The following is a 13,631-nucleotide window of genomic DNA, read 5'->3' as shown; positions in this document are numbered from 1 at the left end:
TCATAAGGATCCCAGGAACCTCTGGTTTGTCTCAAAATCTCTGGAATCTGAGTTTCTTTACCTGGTTCCAGCATTAGGTCCATTTAGAAATGAACAGGCTCCAAAGTGGCCAGGTGTCAGGGGCCCAGCTCCCCTCCTCCCTGCCCTAGGCAGCTCCTTTCAAATAGGCCTCAGAAGGAAACAGCTGCCCTAAACTCCCCCTTCTTTATTTTTCCAGAAGTTTTTTTGAAAATGCATTTTAAAATATTTGCCTGTGTAGGAGAAATACATTTATTTAGACAGGAAGGGGGAAAAAAAGGCTCAGTTACCAGTTTTTCCATGGAAGCTTCCAGCCCACAGAGGTCTCTCCTTTCTATAAACAGTCCTAGCATGACTTGCTTTGATTACCTACTTTCCTATTTGTAATAAAATAAGACAGATATTAAAATGTGTAATACACACACACTTGTGGCTAAGGAGGCAGCATTGCACTGGTGGAGGGAGCACAGGCCCAAGTGGCCTGGGATTGACAGAAAACTGAGCAGCTGTAGAGGAATCTGGTACACAGTAAACACTCAGACTTAGTTCTCCTTGTTCTCCCCCAGGAGTTCGACATCCTCAGCCCACAGAGTTCCAACTCTGAGTACCTGTGTGGACATAGCTCTCTGGACTTCGGTTTCCTTATCGAAAACACAAGGATGATAACATGCCTGTCTCAGAGGGTTGTGATGTAGAGTACGTCTTTTTTTTTTTTTTTTTAATGTGGCACTGGGGTTTGAACTCAGGGCCTCATGCTTGCTAGGCAGGTGCTTTCACCACTTGAGCCACTCCACTAGCCCAGAGTGCATCTTTGATAAGAAGAATAAAGCATGAAGGAAGGAATATGGTGGCATAGTGGCAGATTTGCCATTTCCATAAAGGAAGGCTTGGAGCTCTTACATGCAAAGAGTTTACCCTAGATTTGCTCAATGGTTATGTTTATTTGGTGACTTGGGTTGGGGTGGAAGGAGCAGCCCAGATGGGAGCAATATCACCTCTCAGTGTCACTACAGATGTCCTGTAAACCTCAGCTCCATTCTTGTCCCCCTAACTTGGGTCCCTCAGTTAGTCTGTAGCCAAGCAGAACCACAGCCTGGGTCTTCTGACTCCCACAAGACTCTTTCTACCCATCATCGTGTTCCCCCATCCCTGATGTCATCTTTCTGCACAAATCTCAGACAGCACTCACAAGCTCCTTGGGCAGATGACAGAACTAAAGGGTGAGAAGGTGTGCTACCCCTTCCCATGGCTCGGGGTCTAGGAGCTGGTGGGGACAGGTACTCTGGCCAGGTTTGACCTACATTCTGGGAAGCTCCTAAGAGAGGTGGACTAGGTCTTGCAGGAGAAAGCTGGTGAGGAGGCAGGACACAAGAAAAGAAATGAAAATGTTGCCAGAAGCTCCAAGAGGCCTCCAGCTGGCACTGGGGTGGAAGCTAGAGGGTTAATCCCAGAGGCCACCCTGGAGGAAGAGAACATGGGGCATAGTGTGAAAGGAGTGACAGAACCAAGGAGAGCGAAGGAGAGTAACCAGTGGAGAAGAGAGGCTGCCTCCAAAGCTCATAGCTATGGAGCAGGGATGGGGTTGAGGTCCTGAGGGTGGGAAACAGTAAGCCAAGGTGGGGGATAGGGCTTTCCCCCCAACTCCCCCCCAGTTCATAATGTCAGAAAGCCTCCATTCAGGGAAACACCATCTCACTCCACCTCCTCCCTGGGAAAGGAGAATGTCAGGGAGTTCCCTAGCCTATTTGGGCCCAGAAGGGGCTTCCTGACTTCAGTGGGGCCCAGAACAAGTAAAGGGACTGTGGAGGGGATTCCCTTCGTGGTTCTCTTCTCTGTGACCATCAGGAACTAACCTGCTAGGGTCTCCCTACCTCTTTCTAGGTTTAAGAGCAATTCAATGGCAAAAAAAAAAAATGGGGTGCAAAGGCAGGAACTTCCTAGGGCTGTCCCAGGCACCGAGGTCATCTAAGACCCCCACCGGCTGGGGTTACAAGCTCCAAATCACATAAAATGCAACCCCACTTAGCGCTTTTTGAAGTGCGCCCGCATTTACAGTCCCTGGTCACCATCACCACAGAAGGCCATCAGGGCCAGCATGAAAAAGTGGCCAAGGTCACCAGGCAGGAAGTACCAGAACCATAATGAATGCAAGATTACCCCTAAGTCAAAGTCAGGACTCTTTATTAAAAGCAAATGAAAATACCGCGTACATTTATTTTTTAAATTACAAAATCAAATATGCTTGCTGCAAACAAATGCAAACGTTCCAGAACTGCGTGACTGCCGAAGTGCGAAGTCAGTATGTCCGCTCCTCGAGGAGCCGGAGTTTGGTCTTTATCTGTTTCCAGATCTCTCTCGTGTCGCGGGAGATCGCGAGGCTCTGCCACCAGCACGCGGGGCCGGAAGGAGCCCTCCGGGGGCGTCTGTGCAGCCCGCGCCAGGCCCCCCTGAGCCGGGTGCGGCCGGGGAAGCCGCTACGTCACCAGGCGGTCGGGAGGGAGCCCTTGGTGCCTGCCAGGATTCCATTACATCACCCGGGGCGCTGAGCCGCCGTTCCGTAAACACCGCTGCAAACCATTGGCTACCACGCCGCCCTCCCAGCCAATAGCACGATAGCATGCAAATCAGTCGTTGAGCCAAAGCTTCCTTTGGGTCTGGTGCATGCAAACAGACGTCATCGCGCGGATGGGAGTGAGGACAAGGGATCAGAGGGGTCCGGAAGTTTGTAAGGGGGCTGGTTTGGGAAATTGGCATCCCAGAAGTGTTCCAGCCAATCCCGAGGGGAATGAAGGGTGAGTGTCTACAATTCTTGAGCTGTCTTTCCAGTTACATCCTGCTGCTTGGAGATTTAGTGAACATAAACAATGGTGTAAAAAGTAAGTCACTTGGAGACAAAAGAAGGAAGAAATAAGAAATAAAGAGGTGCAAAAATTGGAACGTCCTTCGGTGAACATCTCGATCAACTCTCTGGGCGGGGAGGAAGCACAGCAGAAAACAAAACAGACAGCCCCTGTCCGGGTAGATAGTTACAGCCAGTAAGGAAGTCCTGATATGAAACTTAATTTATTAAGTTAATTAATTAAGTCTGATATGAAACAATTAAGTAATAGGGGCCATTAAATCGGTCAGGGTTCTTCAGAGAAACCAAGCTAACAGCATATCCACTCTACATAGCTTATATGTAAATCCTACACTATTCTACATAAGATCTTTGGATTTTGGTATCCTCAAGGGTCCTGGAACACATCCCCAGTGGATACCAAAGGACTATGTAAGATTTATAGGAACAGATTTATTATGAAGGATGACTCAGGAGGTTGTGTTGGAGGCCAAGAAGGCTCACAATCGACTGCAGACAAGCGGGAGGCTCAGGGAAGTCAGTTGTATCATTCCACTGTGAGTCTGGAAGTCCAGGACCTCTGATGTTGAAGATGGACGTCCCAGCTCAAGAAAAAAAAAAAAAGAAAATTCTGTTTCCTTAACATTTTGTTCTGTTGAGGCCCTCCATCGATCAAATCATGCCCACCCATATTGGTGAGGATGCTCTTCTTTACTCAGTCTATGAATTCAAATGCTACTGTCTTCCAGAAACATCCTTGTACACACACTCAGAAATAATGTTGCACCAACCACCTGGGCATGCCTTAGCCCAGTTGACAAATAAAATTAACCATTAGAGCCATATAAAGAAAATGAAATGCAGGATGTCAATGAGACGTTTAACCAGACACTAATTTAGAAGGGATGAAGGAAGTGGGGAGAATAAGAGAAGGCATCTCCACAGAAGTGGTTTTAAACTTAGGGGCCCTGTCAGGCAGAGGGGAGTGGGAAAGTTCCAGGGAGATGAAACAGTGTGTGGGAAAGGCCAGAGGTGAGCTGGAGCCCAGCTCCTTAGAGGAGTCCGGCTCCTAAGGGGAGGGTGTCAGGAAATGCGCCCAGAGTGGACTACAAGGCCTTTTGCCAGTCACTGTGTTAACAACTTTCCTTGCTTTGTTTCTTCTTTCAGTTGCCCTGTACGGTGAATACTAGTTTAGAAGTGAGGAAACTGAGGCTCCCAGAGGTTAAGTCACTTCTTCATGCATTTGTAACCAAGCCAGCGTGGACTCAAAAGCTGTGCATGGAACTGCTATGATGTTGCCTGCTACAGAGGAAGCTGAGGTTCAGAGAGCTGAAATGATCTCCCCCGCCTTTCATGGCTGGCTGCAGAGCTGGGAGTCTACAAAGGTTTGCTCTGTGCATATCACCATGCTGTGAAGGGAGACAGGGTTCCAAAGGGGGGAGTCTAGCAGTTTAGATCAGTGGCAGAGTGTATGTTTATTGTGTGCTCGTGTGCAAAGCTCTTGGTGTGATGCCCAGCATCACAAAATAAATAAATACTTTTAAAAGGGTTAGGGGGCCAGGCGCTGGTGACTCACGCCTGTAATCCTAGCTACTCAGGAGGCAGAGATCAGGAGGACTGCTGTTTGAAGCCAGTCCAGGCAAATAGTTCGTGAGACCCTATCTCGAAAAAGCCATCATAAAAAACGGCTGGTGGAGTGGCTCAAGTTGTAGGCCCTGAGTTCAAGCCCCGGTACTGTTAAAAAAAAAAAAAAAAAAGGTTAGGGACTGGGAATGTGGCTCAAGTGGTAGAATGCCTGCCTAGTAAGCTTAACGCCCAGTAGTGAGGAGGGAGGGAAGGAGGAAGGAAGGAAGGAAGGAAGGAAGGAAGGAAGGAAGGAAGGAAGGAAGGAAAGAGGTAGGAAGGGAACAGTCAGGGAAGAAAGGGACTTCTTTGTGCAGCCTAGAACTTAGGGCTTACTAGGGTGTAAGAGATAGAAGTTTTTCATCATTACTGGAGGTGTGCTGTTGACCAGTAGGGGCCGCCCCGGAAGCTGTGAAAGGACTGGCGCATAGGGCAGCCCAGATTAGCTGGAGCTTCTGTGCTGTCTCCTTTTTGAAGAGACTAAAAGACCAAAGAGACACTGCTCCTCCTACTCTCCCCAGCAGAGCCAGCTCTGGGTATAGGTGACAAGCCCCAGCGGAGAGTGCCTGGAGAGTAATGCAGGCAGCAGGAGGCACCAGAGGAGAACAAGTTCTTCCCCATCCCCTGCAATGTAGGGCAATGATTCCCCTTGGCCCTCTGGGGCCTGTGCCCCATGCGCCTTGGCCCTGCACTCAGAACCCCCAGGACCTACAGACAAGGCACCCAAGGAGGATGTAGAATCCTGGACAGTACCTGGACATGGGCAGAGCATTTGTGTGTGTGTGTGTGTGTGTGTGTGTGTGTGTGTGTGTGCATGTAACCATCCAGCAGTAGGCAGGGAATCTGTGGCCAGGAAGATGGGAAGGTGAAGCAACCTACCCACTTTCTTTGGTGACACTAGGATTTGAATTTAGGACCTCGCGCTTGCTAGGCAGGTGCTCTAGCACTTGAGCCACTCCACCTGCTCATACCCACTTTCCATTGCCCTTTTAGAAAATGTCCCACACTTCTGCAGCTGGGGACTTCCTACTTGTCCCAGGGTCTCAGGGTCATGGAGTGTAATGTCCCTGCTCCCTGAGAGTTGCCCTTCACTGAAGGAATTGCTGGAGACAGATTAGGTGATTTCACTGTTACCATTTTAAAGCCTTATATTTTTAATCTCCTTTTTTAATGTTGTTTTTGTTTGAGACAGGGTCTCACTATATACACCAGGAGGATCTCAAACTCCTCCTGCCTCAGGAGGATCCTACGTGCTGGGACTACTAGACCTGTATCACCACACCTGGCTTAATCTCCTTATTTTTAAGGAGAGGTGTTTTTGAGGAGTAGGTATTAAGGGGCACAGAAACAAGAGTGGCCATATCTTTTATTTTTTTTTTTTTGGCAGGACTGGAAATTGAACCCAGGGCCTTGCACTAGCTAGGCAAGTACTCTTCCAGTTGAGCTAAACCTCCAGTTCCATAATCATAATTCTTTTTGTTGTTGTTGTTGCAGTACTGGGGCTTGAACTCAGGACTTATGTCTAAAGCCACTCCACCAGTCATTTTTGTGATGGGAAGTTTTGAGAAAGGATCTCAGAACTATTTGCCTGGGCTGGCTTCGAACTGCAATCCTCCTGATCTCTAACTCCTGAATAGCTAAGATCATAGATGTGAGCCACCAGCACCGGCTTTTTTTTTTTTTTTCCTTAATCCAACAGCATTATTGTCATTCGGTAATAACATAATTGTATGCACAATAAGAGCTCAACAATAGGGTTCATCAAAACAACATGAACAGATGTTTTAGAATTAGATTCCCAGCAAAGAACATTTTGTGGTACTGTGACTTGAACTCAGGGCCTTGCGCTCACTAGGTAGACACTCTACCACTTGTGCCACTCCACCCGCCCCTGTGTAGAAATCTTAATGACGTCTCACTTCACTCATCATTTCTAGTTGGTGACACTTGGTAGCAGAGTATCATTCCCTTCCTTTAGCATGATCCAATCCAGTTGTTTTCTTGACTTTGCTTTTGAATGAATTTCTTCTGCATCATCTAACACAAGGTCCATGTACTCATCAAAACCAAAAATACAGCCAGGCGAGGGTGGATTATGCCTGTAATCCTAGCCACAGAGATCAGGAGGCCAGCCCAGGCAATGTAGTTTGAAAGACCCTATCTCAAAAATACCCAACACAAAACAGGATCAGCAGAGTGGCTCAAGTGGTAGAGACCCTCAGTTCAAACCCCCCAAAAAAGACAAAAAACAGTAACACAGTCCTCTATCCAAATATTTACTTGCTCGTAGAATCACGCCTGAATCCGAGATATACTTTGTGAGTATTGGGAAATGATGGTGATAGGCTGCACCATCACTTTCTGCACCTTTTGGCACACCATAATTGTAAATCCTTTTTTGTTGTTGTTGTTGCAGTAATGGGGCTTGAACTCAGGGCCTCATGCTTGCTAGACAGGCGCTCTACCACTTGAGCCACTCCGCCAGCTCCATAATCATAATTCTTAACACATTCTCGCCATACTCTGACCCAGGTGCTGTCAGGAGTAGGGAACTTGTTCCTGGTCCTTGGAGGGGTCACATGGCTTTGCACTCTTCAATGGGCATCAGAGTGTGTGGGTGTCTCCTCCTGTCCAGAGGCCTTCCTGCTGTGTCTGAGAGGGCTGTGATGAGGAGGCAGGGGACTAGGGTGAGGGCAGCCCTGAGACCTTGGTCCCTTCCACACCTGCCTGCAGCCCCTCCTCCCCAGCTTTTTAGGCTTGCCTTCCTCTCTACTTGGGTGGCCTAGACAAAGGATGCAGAGGAACGGAGCTCCAGCTCTGCCACTGCTGGCTGCAAAGATAATAAAGTGCTTGCTCTAGGCGAAGACCTGGCTGCCACCCTTAGCCTCCGGGAGGCAGCTGGTGGGCCCAGGGTGGCTCCGAGCTGCCTTAGCTCTCAGGCTTGTGAGCAGGACGATCCCTCATGCACTCGCACCATAAATGTCCAGACACCAAGCCACTTTGGACCGGTCTCCTGCAGGTCAGGCATGGCAACCTCCCAGAGAGGGCCCAGTAACCTGAGCTGTGGCAGGCCCTCAGGTCACTTCAGGAGCACAGGGCGATCAGCTGATCTTCTGAGGACCATTCATCATGCCCCCTAGCCCAGCCGGGCTCAGCCATGGCTATTTCCAGTCCTGGGTAGAAAGCAGCTTATGTAACAGGCTGGAAGCCAGGGGCTGAGTTGGGGGGCACTTGTGGTAGAGATGGGGCTGCTCTCACCTCTCACTCTCAGGCCAGCCCCTCAGAGATATGGGGGAGCCCATAGCCCTGGATGGACACCAGGACAGCCATACAACCTGTCAGCAGGCTTCCCACTTTCTGGCCTGGAAGAGGGCCCAACCTCCCTTCCATGAGTTAAGACCCCCTGAACAGCCTCTTCCTCAGCCCCCTCAACTCTGCCCCAGCTCTGTTCTTCACCTGCAGAGGTTGAAGTAGATATATCTGTCACTGCCACTCTGGGAGCACCCTGTGCCCATCCCACAGCCCCTTCTCCATTCCAGTGGGCATGGGAGGTATAGCTTGGTGGGTGGGTGGTTGAACTGGGCTCGAAGACATTTGTTCACAGTGTGGCTTTAGATGGGCTTTGGAAGTTTGCAGAGCCTTAGTTTCTGCTCTGGGAAACAGGAGAATAATAATCTCTTTTACAGCCTGGTTGTGACAAGCAGGATTTAAGAGCACATTCTAGCCAGGTATGGTAGTGCACAGAAGTAATCCCAGCACTCAGGAGATTCAGGCTACACAATCTAGTCCAACCTAGGCTACACAGCAAGTTCAAGGCTCCCCTGGGCTATACCAGGAGACCCTGTCTCAAAACAGAACAAAAAGAGCACATTCCAGGAGACAGATCACTCAGGTTTGAATCTGAGGACTGTTTATGTGGCCTTGGTACACAGGCACTTAAGACTGCCTGCCTGGGGTTCCTCATTTGTAGGACAGGGGCAATGATACCGTCTGCTTCTCTGACTCTTGTGAGGATCCTATGAGTTTGTGTGCATAAAGCACTTTAAAACAGCTCCTGGCTAAAGTCAGCACCATGTAAGTGTTGGCTATAATTATTCCCAGATCACTTTCCTTAGCCTTGGCTTCTAATAAGCGGTTGGTGAAAGTTACTTGTTATTTTTAACTTCCTTCTCCTTCGCTACCTTAATCCCTTCCATAAACCCACCTTCATTTAGCCTTGCAACCTTGCTGAAGTACCCTAATCTCTTTTCTTTTGTTACCAGTCCAATAGGGTATAAATAAATTATGTTGGTCCAGGGCTTATATTCACAAAACCTTTGGCATGCACTTCTGTCTGGACCTCTCAGTAAACGCGTGGACGAGTAGTGCACTCATGTCATTGCCCTCATTTTGCAGAGCCAGGGACAGGGTGTGATCTGTCTAGAAGCATCAGCTGCTAAGGGGTGTGTCCAAGCCATCAGGCAAAGTATTCTGGCCTCAGGCACCAGCACCCGCCGGATGATGTGGCCAGGGCATGCCAGCTTTGTGCTGCCAGGGCAGATTAGCACAGGGGGGCCTCTGCTTCCGGTCCAACCTTGGGTGTACCCACAGTGTGGGAGGAGAAAAACCTGAAGGCTATATAAATCTCTCCCACCCTAGCACCAGCCCCACCAGTCCCAATGAGCTGTGTAGTGGTGCCACCTACTGGACATAAGTGGTACTACTGTCTCTTAGAAGGGAGAAAGGATCTATTCACACAAAACTCTATTTAGGGCTGTTATGAACGAGGTCCTTTTCTGGAATCACAGAGGTCAAACAAAAATCTCAAAAAGTCCCAGCTTTCCATGGAGGTACATTCTAAGAGAGGAATATATATGAGAAGTGCTGCTAAGAAAAACAGCAGAGAATGGCTGAAATGCGTAAGGGTGCTATGGTGGATCAAGGACCTTAGAGAAGGCGTCCTAGGAGAAAGCCGAGTAGCGGGGCCTGGGTGAAGCGAGGGAAGAGCCCCCATGTGTGGGCAAAAGCCACTGCCACAGAGGAAGAGTGGGAAGGTGCTGAGACCATGGCACATGAGGAAGAACACCAAGCAGCTCCAAGGATCCCATGGCTGGAGAGCAGACCTGCCCAACACAGAGATGCAGGCTGGCACGCACTATGCTGTGTGCAGGGCTTCTCTCCAGTCTGTAAAGTGGCCATTCCTGGCATGAAAGGTTGCCTCACTCCACTTTTAATCATAAATTATGCACTTGAAGAGAATAAGGGAAAGGCGGACACAAAACAGCATTTAATGTAAATGGCTAGAAATATTCATATGAATATAAAACAGGCTGAAGCCAGGCACCGGTGTTTGCGCCTGCAATCTTCGCTATTTGAGAGGCTGAGATTGGGAAGGAGGATCACAGTTCAAGGCCAGTCCAGGAAAATAATTCCAGAGACACCCCCCCTATCCAAAATAACCAGAGAAAAATGGACTGGAGGTGTGGATCAAGCAGTAGAGCACCTGTTTTGCGAGTGTGAAGCCCTGAGTTCAAACCCCATTCCCATCAAAAGAAAAAACAAAAGAGCAAAGCAAAAACTAGGCCTAAGGCAATGTTTTCTCCTGGAGTGAATTATGTCTCTTCTTCTGCTGTGATCCAGAGGCAGGGAGAAAAATGATCCTCCCGACGCCCCGAAGCAGGAGAAAACATTGTTAACATTTGTAACAACCATGCCTCACACTCACTACTTTCTGGTTTATAAAGTCTTCACTATTGTGCATTTGGTCTTTACCATACCCATTTTGCAGGAAGGGAAACTGAGCCCCAGGGAGTCTGCGACTCTCCCACAGATAGCCTGTGACCAAGCTGGGATCAGGATCCACATCTACATATTCAGCGTCCTCCAGGCATCACTCATGTCAAGGAAAGAAGAGAGGTCGAGGGAAGGGCTGCCGCCAGGGGCAGGGTAACGAGGTGAAGTGGTGTTGGAGCCTGCCAGCAGAGGGCGATGCCGCCCCGCCGCTCAGCAAGCGGACCCGAGCCACGCCCCCCGCCGGGCCCGCCCCTTTGGGGACCCAGACCCCGGAAGCCCAGGGCAGTGGTGCAGGGCTAGGGGAGAACCCAGTAGCGCTGGTCGAGGGGCCAAGAGGGCCAAGATCCAAAGAAGCATGCGAGGTTGCCGGGGATGGGGGATGGGGGATGGTGTCGGGGTCCACGGCGCGGCGGGAGGCCGAGCTGGAGGTGCGAAGCGGGATAGCCGCGTGCTAGGAGAAGGTCCCCACGTGGGCGGAGGAGGGGGCGCACAGCATCTCCGCGACTTCCTGAGGCGGCGAGATTTGTTGCTTCTGGGAGGCGGTTACTCACTCGGGCGCTGCCACCTGCTTTCCTCCCAGATCCCAGCAAAACAACGCTGAGTCCCCATGTCCACCCCCACTCAGCTTCTGCGGCTGCGCCCCCAGGATGGGACCTGCCTTTGCAGTCAGCCCTCAGCCTCTCCGCCGCGGGGTGGGCGAGGGTGGGGAGGGCGGCGCCCATCTGATTCCACTGGGGTGGCACCCGCCTTCCGCCCCACCTCACCCACGTCCTGCAGCCTCCTTGGGGCGCCAACCTCCAGCACCGCCCCCAGTCTGATCTTCCCCTGTTAGCCCCCAACAGCTGGTCAAGACGTGAAACCCTGAAGGGCACGCACCAGTTGGGAAGTCCTGGCCTGCTGTAGGCTTCAACCTACGTCTTTCTCCTGTATCCACCCCTGAGCACTGGGTCTCGCCCCCCATCCAACCAAAGTGGGAACACAGATGTATCTGCTGGCATCCCTGCCCTCCAAGAGTTCCCAGTCTGTGGAGAAGGCAGCACAGGTCTCCTGCTCTCTGGAAAAGACACACTTCAGGGGGGATTAGTCTGTTAGTATTTGGAGTCCCAAGGTGTTGGCGGGAAGGCATTGATGTCAGTCAACATCCAGTCAGTAAATCTTTATGGAGCATTTGGGATACTTTTATCTCTCCACCCCACCCCCACCCCCACTCCCACCCCTGGCAAACTGGATTGAACCCAGGGCTCCACGCATTGCTGGGCAAGCCCGTACCACCTAAGCCACGCCTCCAGTCCTTATTGATTTATTTTTGACGGTACTGGGGATTGAACTCAGGACCTTTAGCTTGCTAGGCAGGCGCTCTACCACTTGAGCGGCTCTCCAGCCCTTATTTTGTTTTTGAGATATGTATCCCAAGCTGACCTCAACTTCCAATCCTCCTGTCTCTACCTCCCGGACAGCTGGGATTATAGAGGTGAACCACCATGAGCCCAAAGAGACCCTCCTGCCCACAAGTAGCTGGGACTATGGGAACACTCCACAGCACCCATCTTTGGCGTTATTTTAAACATACTGATGCCCCGGCCCACCGTCAGAGCTCCTGAACCAGAATCTTAAGGGTACCAAGAAGCCCCAGTACTGTTAAATGTCCCCCGTGTAATTTGCTGCTGTAGTTTAATATCAAGTTTGCATTCATTCAATCAGAGAAATTTGGAGTATTCCAGAAGGTGCCACATGTGCTGGGAACTGGGAGACTGTCACTGTGGGGGTTTTTGAGCAGAACAGACCAGCTGTGAGGGAGCCTTCGTGACTGTAGGGGAGCAGTGGGGAAGGTGAGCCAGAGGCAGCATTTGCATAATTTCACTTTTTTGTATAAATTTGCATGTTCTCTCCTGGAAGGCCAATCTCCAGAAAGGGAAGATTGGCTGAGGTTTAGGAGGTCTTCCTCACGGCAAAAATTCCAGTGTCTGGATATTTACAAAGCGTGCTTCCTCTCCGCAGGCCATCCCAGCCCACCAATTTAAGGACCACAAGAAGTATTTTGGTTGAAATCAAAGTTCAGTGTTCTGAGCTTTCTGCTCATTTTTTCACGCAGACATACCTACATTCAATCACTACTGGTTGAATGCCTGGTCAGTGCCAGATCGGCACCCAGCATAGGACACCCAGGTGCCTTTGCTGAGGAAGGCAGCAGGATCCAGACTGGTGTGGTCAGGTCTCAGAAGTGCAGTGTTTTCAGGTCACCAGCAGGGGTCAGTACACCCACTCAACTCTGCAGTGTTTTCATCTCTTGGCTCTTAGCCTTTGTTAAGGAGCCCTTCTTGGTCCCCTCTTCACCGCCCTGTGTCCCCTTTCTGTCTCACTTCTCTGAGCACATAATTTCCTCCTTCAGGTCATTTCATCCACCCGTCAACGCAGGACCAGGCAGCCTGACGTCTCTGCTGACCTTGGGGAATCCCACAACAATCCCTCACTTCCCCAGCAGCTGAATGGTGAGCAGAAAGTGCCTGCTACTGTCTCACTTCTGCTGTCAGTCAGGTCAGGTTATCTGGTTTGGTCTGGAGGGAAAATGAGAGTATTCTAGGGTCACTTCTACCAGGTTTTCTTACACACGCTAAGTCCATACCCCTTTTGTGACCCTTAGAACCAAGTTCTAAGAGCTCTGCTGTCTGCCTCACTTGATGGAAATGCTCTCACCTCACTCCAGGACAGCACCCACATGGAACCTTGACTCCTTTCAACCTGATTTCCTCCTTTTGTGGGATCTGGCACATCTCAGACCCTGCTCTTTCAGGTCTCATCTTTCCTATGCCTCCCCCATTCCCACTTTCTTCCATAAATGAGTCCTACAGCTTTACAGGTTCAACCCACTTCTCAACATCTCCTTGACCCTACCCTTGAACTCCTACCTACAGGAAACTCTCCTTCTCCCCACTGTAGGCTACAGAGACAGAACTGAGAGAATCCTGGCTCTGCCAGGTACCAACTATGCTACCTCAATGTAATTCTCAGTTTCTTCATCTGTAAAATGGGACAGTGACACACAGATCAGATATACTGTAAAATCAGATGAGGGGTGTGGAGCTCACCCGAGCGCATCTGAGCTTCACCTGGTATGAGGTATATTGAGCCATCTGGGAGATAGTTCCCTATCCTTTCCTTTTGTGCAGCTGCCCCAAATCCAGCCTTACAGGAACCTGCCCTTGTGTGCTCCAGCTGTCTCTGCTTCGCTCACTGCCCTTGGCCCAGGCAGAGAGGACAGGACCAGGGGTCTTGGGGGCAGGAAGCCACTATGCTGGAGAGATGAGGGCAGATACAGGGCTCTGTGGGAACCTCAGACCAGAATGCCATCTTCAGGACTGTGTCCTTACCCCACATGAAT

Source organism: Castor canadensis, chromosome 8, assembly GCF_047511655.1.
Source record: "Castor canadensis chromosome 8, mCasCan1.hap1v2, whole genome shotgun sequence".
In the NCBI taxonomy this organism is placed as follows: Eukaryota; Metazoa; Chordata; class Mammalia; order Rodentia; family Castoridae; genus Castor; species Castor canadensis.
Note: the sequence above shows the minus strand (reverse complement) of the source record.